This window comes from Physeter macrocephalus, chromosome 1 (genome assembly GCF_002837175.3).
Source record: "Physeter macrocephalus isolate SW-GA chromosome 1, ASM283717v5, whole genome shotgun sequence".
Taxonomy (NCBI): domain Eukaryota; kingdom Metazoa; phylum Chordata; class Mammalia; order Artiodactyla; family Physeteridae; genus Physeter; species Physeter macrocephalus.
This window is the reverse complement of record NC_041214.2, coordinates 122123814-122131320: the sequence shown is the minus strand read 5'-3', so window position 1 is coordinate 122131320 and position 7507 is coordinate 122123814.

Sequence of the window (7507 nt, the reverse complement as noted above, 5' to 3'; positions counted from 1 at the left end):
TGTTTTTGTTTTCTTTGGGTAAATACCCAGAAGTGAAATTGCTGGATCATATGGCAGTTCTATTTGTAATTTTTGAGGAATCTCCATACTGTTTTCCATAGTGGCTGCACCAATTTACATTCCCATCAACAGTCCACGAGGGTTCCTTTTTCTCCACGTCTTTGCCAACACTTGTTATTTTTTGTCTTTTTGATGATATCCATTCTGACAGGTGTAAGGTGATATCTCATTGTGGTTTTGATTTGCATTTCCTTGCTGATTAATGATGTTGAGAATCTTTTCATGTGTATGTTGTCCATCTGTCTGTCTTCTTTGGAAAAATGTCTCTTCAGATTCTCTGTCCATTTTTAAGTAGGCCTTTTTTTTTTTTTGATGTTGAGTTGTACAAGTGCTTTCTATATTTTGAATATTAACCCCTATTGGATATATCATTTGAAAATATCTTCTCCCCTTCAGTAAGGTGACTTTATTTTATTGATAGCTTCCTTTACTTTGCAAAACTTTATTAGTTTGGTGTAGTCCCATTTGCTTATTTTTGCTTTTGTTTCTCTTGCCTGAGGATACAAATCCAAAAAAATATTGCTAAGACTGATGTCAGTGAGCATACTGTCTATGTTTTCTTCTAGGAGTTTTATGGTTTCAGGTCTTACATTTAAGGTTTTGATCCATTTTGAATTCATTTTTATATATAGTGTGAGAAAATAGTCCAATTTGATTCTTTTGCATGTAGCTGTCTAGTTTTTCCAACACTGTATATTTAAAAGGGTGCTTTTCCTGATGGTATATTCTTGCCTCTTTTGTCATAGATTAATTGACCATATAAGTGTGGGTTTATTTCTGGGCTCTCTATTCTGTTCCATTGATGTATGCATCTGTTTTTTGTGGCAGTGCCATACTGTTTGGATTACTGTAGCTTTGTAGTGCAGTTTGAAATCAGAAATCATGATCTCTCCAGCTTTGTTCTTCTCTCTCAAGTTTGCTTTTGCTATTTAGGATATTTTGCATTTCCATACAAATTTTAGATTTATTTGTTCTTGTTCTATAAAATTTGCCATTGGTATTTTGATAAAGATTGCATTGAATCTGCAGGTTGCCTTGTGTAGTATGGCCATTTTAACAATATTAACTCCTCTAATCTGTGAGCATGGTATATCTTTTCATTTGTTTGTGTCGTCTTCAATTTCTTTCATTAGTGTCTTACAGTTTTCTGAATACAAGTCTGTTACCTCCTCAGCTAGATTTATTCCTAGGTATTTTAACATTTTGTTATAATCAAAAGGGGGTTATTTTCTTAATTTCCTTATCTGATATTTCATTGTTAATGTTCATGAACAAAACATTTCTGTATATTAATTTTGCAACTTTGCTGAATTTATTTGTTCTAATAGTATTTTGGTGGTGTCTTTAGGATTTTCTATATATAGTATCATGTCATCTGCAAACATTGACAATTTTACTTTTTCCTTTCTAATATGAATTCCTTTTATTTATTTATTTTTTTCTTGTTTGATGGCTATGGTTACAACTTTCAATAATATGTTAAATAATTGTGGCAAGACTGGGCTTCCTTGTCTTGATCCTGATTGCCCCTTAGGAGCAGAGTCTCTCTTTCCTACAGCCCTCTGTCTCTCCTGTATGCAAGTCCTGCTGGCCTTTAAAGCCAAGTGTTCTGGGGGCTCATGTTCCTGGCATAGGACTCCTGGGCTAGGGAATTTAACATGGGGCTCAGACCCCTCATTTCTTGGTTGAACCTCTGCAATTGTGATTATCCTACCATTTATGGGTCACCTCCCCTGTGGGTGTTGGTCTTCACTATACTGCATCTCTGCCCTACCTACATGTTCATTGTGGTTTCTTCTTTATATTTTTAGTTGTGAAAAATATTTTCTGCTAGTTTTCAGGTCATTCTCATAGAGGGTTGCTCTGTAAATAGCTATTTTCATGTGCTTATGGACTAGGTGAGCTCAGGGTCTTCCTACTCTGCCATATTGGGCACACGTCCCTTTTTTGCCCATTTTTCATTATGGTATTTGTCTTTTTTTATTGAGTTGAAAGAATCCTTTGCATATTATAGATATAGGTTCTTTATTAAAATATTTTCCCAAATATGATTCTCAGTTTGGGCTTTCATTTTCATTTTATTAAGTGTCTTTTGAAACACAAGTTTTTAGTTTTGTTGAAGTCCAATTTACAAGGTTTTTATTTTATGTTTCATGCTTATTGTTATCCTTTCTAAGAATTATTTGCCTAACCCAAGGTAAAATTGTTTTTTCTCCTGTGCTTTCTTCTGGAAGTGTAATAAATTTATATCTTACATTTGGGATTGTGATAAACTTAGAGCTAATTATTGAATATGATGCAATGTAAGAACCATGATTCATTTTTATTTGTATGGTTAATTGCAAAGGAAGTGTAGGGGATGGATCTGAAACCATATAAGGAAATGATAGAAAAATATTATTTTAAATAAGCTTTGTATTTTGGAAAATTTTTAAATTGCAAAGATAATACATAATTCCCTATATCCCTTACCAGTTTACCATACATAGAAATGCCTAAGCTTTTTCATCTGTGTGTCTTTAAACGTAAATGCTACTGTCTTTCTGTATTATCTTCTCTAATTCTCTTTTTGTTCTGTCTGGAATTTCAGCTTTTCAGATGATGGAGCTCTTGAATTCATTCTTTGTATTTTCTCTCCCCCAAATGTGCCCATTAGTTGCACATTCTGAGATATTTCCTTGACTTTATCTTCTCTCTCTTTTACTAAATTTTTAATTTCTTCCATCATAATTTTAATTTCTGAAAGTCTTCCAAAGAATGCTGATGACTCTGTCCCATACACATTTGTGGTTTAGAGTGTTAATGACTTAGGTTTCTGCACCATCTTACTCTTCAACATAGATATTTTTCTTTCATGCTGATACATTTTACAAAAGTTTATTAGCCTTGATCATCTGTCCATATTTCAGAAAGAAACATAATGGCTGGTTTGGTACTTGGTGTAGGTGGGAGGATTGAGTCAACTTGTGGGTTTTGCTTTAGGGAGATCATGCAAAGAACTGAGTGGAGCTTTTGACCAATGTGGAGATTTTTGCATTACTGTTAAGTTAATTGACTCTAGAACCTTCTGATCCTTTGCCTCGTAGAAATATGTTATAATGCATGCAGAGTGTGAAAAATCTTCCTTGTAAGACTTGTAAATAATTCCTTGTTGCCAAACCCCGGTCATGATTCTTCTGCAATCTTCCATTCCCAACATTGCTAAGTCCTAACTCTGAGTTGCACTGGGCAAAAGAGCTCCTTCTTGATACCTGCCTCTGGAAGTACATTATGCTGCAGCTTTTTCTGTCCATCCTATTAATTTCTACTCTTGCACAGTTAGACTTTTATTGAAATGTCACCTTCTCTAGTGATTTTCTAATATTTCCTTCCTTATTCTTATCATTATTGTTGTATTATTTAATTTGTTTTTATCATTTTGTTTTGATCTCAAGTTAGGAAATTAAAAGATCTGCTATTGTTTTCTGTAAATCAATAAATACAGAGTCAATCAATGAGAACAGAAGTTGTTTTGATGAATAAAACAATCTGAAATTACAGATTATATCTGACAAGTTAAACTCACATATCAGTATGAGTATCAAATTTTAAAAAATATTTTACAGTTTCTTGAAATTCTGACTTGCATATTTAAGTTGCTGGAAGCAGTACATTTTTTTAAATCAGTATATTTTATTTTATTTATTTTTAATTAAAATAGGTTTTTTTGGCTGCGTTGGGTCTTCGTTGCTGCATGCGGGGTTTCTCTAGTTGTGGTGAGCTGGGGTTACTCTTCATTGTGGTGTGCGGGCTTCTCATTTGCAGTGGCTTCTCTTGTTGCAGAGCACAGGCTCTTGGTACACGGGCTTTAGTAGTTGTGACATGCGGGCTCAGTAGTTGTGGCGCACAGGCTTAGTTGCTCTGTGGCATGTGAGATCTTCCCAGACCAGGGATTGAACCCGTGTCCCCTGCATTGGCAGGCGGATTCTTAACTACTGCGCCACCAGGGAAGTCCCAGAAGCAGTACATTTTTAAACATGTATATTATCCTTTTAAGAACATTTAACAAAAATTCCATTCATTGCAAGTTAAATGAAAGTAGTAGGGAAACTGTTACAAAATGAATTACAAATGATACATAACAATTTCTTAAATTCTATTCCAAAAATAGAAAAACCCTATAAGGATAACACAAAACATGCTTAAGAATTGCACATAAGATGATATCATTATGCTATCTGCTATATATTCACATATTTATGCACACTTGACTATCACACATAATGGGTAGGTAATGGTTGAGCTCTGCTTTCACCTACACATTTAGTTGCACGGGGAACATGTGCTCTATGGTATGTGCCTAGTGGTCAAATTTTATGAGGATATATACAGATATATTAATACAAAGAAAGAAATGACACATTTACAAAATTTCAAATTTAATTCCAGAGATAGTAAGAAAAAGTTTATCCTGATAAAGACCCTTCAACTGATAAACCAGACAGGATAAGACAATGTATTAGTGGTATACAATCTGCTAAATTGTGACATTATTCACATGTGAGTGTTTTTAAAATATTTTTATGAAAGAAATCATACCAAAAAATATAGAATATTAAAAAAACTCTTTATAATATTAGATTTCTCAGACTATAGCTTATAAATGCCTGATCTAAAATGGATGGGGGGGCTTCCCTGGTGGCGCAGTGGTTGCGCGTCCGCCTGCCGATGCAGGGGAACCGGGTTCGCGCCCCGGTCTGGGAGGATCCCACATGCCGCGGAGCGGCTGGGACCGTGAGCCATGGCCGCTGGGCCTGCGCGTCCGGAGCCTGTGCTCCGCAACGGGAGAGGCCACGGCAGAGGGAGGCCCGCATACCACAAAAATAAAATAAAATAAAATAAAATGGATGGGAACTTTAAAGCCTCTTTAAATTGGAATCATGTGGTTCTCAAAAAAATATCTCTATATATCTATATATATACTTGAAGGTAATAAATTTGCCAAACTTAATGAGGATTTGAACTTTCAATTTCCCAACAGATGACCTGAGGTAGTGGCACATATTCAAAAAATTATATAGAAAGCTTTATTTAATATTTCCTAATATTTTAAAGAGAGTCAGAGGATGAGTCATGAATTAGCATTCTAAATTTGAGAAGGAAAGTGCTACAAATATAATAAATTATAAAATGCTAAATGTAGTTTGGTGGGATAGAGTTCATGAGTACTTTAAGATTCTGAGGTTTCGCATACTAGGAGTCAACTTCAAAGCAGTGTAAACAAAACTGTAGACCTTATTTAGAAATGCCATCTCCATAGCCTCCCAGGTCAGTAAGTGAGAGCCTGGCTTTTGAGGGTCTAGTAGAACAAGGAACTAGATGGAATCAGGGAGTGATGTAGCTCTCAGTTTCCCACTTTCCAGATTCATATGGTGTCCTGCCTCTGAGTGCCTGTTTCAGTTTTTTAGCCTAATTTTCCCGCTTCTCCATGAATATGGAAGAAGATGTGCCCTCCCCAATCCCACCCCAACTTTCCCCCACCCTGTTCCCCTCCACACGTGCACACCTCATTTCATAGCTGTCAAGTCTGGTATTTAGTCCATCCATATGCAGACAATCTGAGTAACTCCACTGTTAAGTGTCCTTTCCTGGTCCCTTCAACTCTGCAGAGTCCTGGAATATAAAAAGGCTCCTGAGACACCATAGTGTGGAGTGGTCAGTGTTGGCTGATAAGTGAGCAGTGAGTGGTTACAGCTCTCAGGGAAAGGGCAACACTTTATCAGAGAATGTGTTTCTCCAACAGAAATAAGCAAGACTGGGAAGATGGATTCTCTATTTAATTATTAACCAGTGAATTAATAACTTCTTACTCCCCTATAGGAATTGGGTTAGCATTGCTTGGGTAGCACTACCTCCAATATGCTTTACAAAATACAAACAGCTTATTTTAAGCTTAGGTGCTCTGCAGAAATTTCTCTAATAGTGCATCGCTCTGTTATTTTGAAGAGATCATCAGAATTTGACTTTGGTTATTTTGAATTTTTGAGTTTTCATATTAAATGAGGTTGAATTCAGGTTAAAACAATAATGACTCAAGAGTGAACCACATATATGTGTTAGTATATGGTATTTGTTTTTCTCTTTCTGACTTACTTCACTCTGTATGACAGTCTCTAGGTCCATCCACCTCACTACAAATAACTCAATTTCGTTTCTTTTTATGGCTCAGTAATATTCCATTGTATGTATGTGCCACAGCAGAAACTAACACACCATCGTAAAACAATTATACTCCAATACAGATGTTAAAAAAAAAAAAAAAGAGCGAACCACATGCGTTCCTTCTAGTCGATGGAAGTAATTACCAAAGTTGTCTTAGAGGGAGCTTTTGATAATATTAGTAACCTTCTTGTAGTGTAGTTAATACTCTAGCTAGGAAAAGAAGACCACAGAAATAAAATTAACATAATAAATTCTCATCAGTGTGAGGCCTGAGGGTTTTAGGTGGGGCTTAAATAAAATCAGCCTGCAGGTAGTTATGAGATTGGAGAATACGATACCTAATATTGGTGAGACATTACAGAAGCAAAGAAGATGAAAAAACAGGGATGATGGGCTTTAGAAATACCATATGAGTAAATAAAAAGTGTAAGTCTAGATTTTTTTTGATTTGGATAGCCTCTAGTTTTAAGTAATATCCAAGGTTTCAGTAAATTATCTATATACATAGAGGGTATGAATAAAAACACCTCAATAGAATTTCTAAAAATTATTTTTCAAATAAGGTAATCATACATAGATCAACTTCCATGGAGGCTTACTATCCAGAGACACATTCATATATTGTAGGTATAAACTTGGCATTTCAAAAGTTGATCAATACATAACTACTTTAATAATCTTCCTGTGTATAAAGGGACAAGGGGTTGTGAATTTCAATGTCAAAGCTTCTATTACAGAGTCCATATTAGAGTTTTCACTAAGAGATTATTGACTATATTTGGTGTAAAATATTCGGATACCTTATTTGTTAAAAGTAGATATATCTGAATACCAAAAGTGTCATTATTAGAGGTAGGGTTAATGTCAGAGACATTTCTCTTGTGCTCTCCTCAGTGAGGCCCTTAACTCTTTAAAAGGGACATTTTCCCCTCATTTCAGCCAACACCTTTATGTGCTTTTTAACATATTGCAATAGGAAATCCTCTTGCATATTGTACATTGGTGATTTAGTGAACTGAAATAAAAATGGCCAATGTGAGAGCTGTTTCAGTTTTATTTGGGGACTTACTGAGGACTATAGCCCAGAAGACAGCCTTCCAGATAGCTCTGAGGAACAGCTCCGAAGAGGCAAGAGGGGAGGTCAACATATACCTGATGTTGGAGAAGGGGTACTGTCAATCAAACACATTTTGGTAGAAGGTTACTACTAGTCAAGAGGCACAGATACCTTAGTTAATTATTTTAG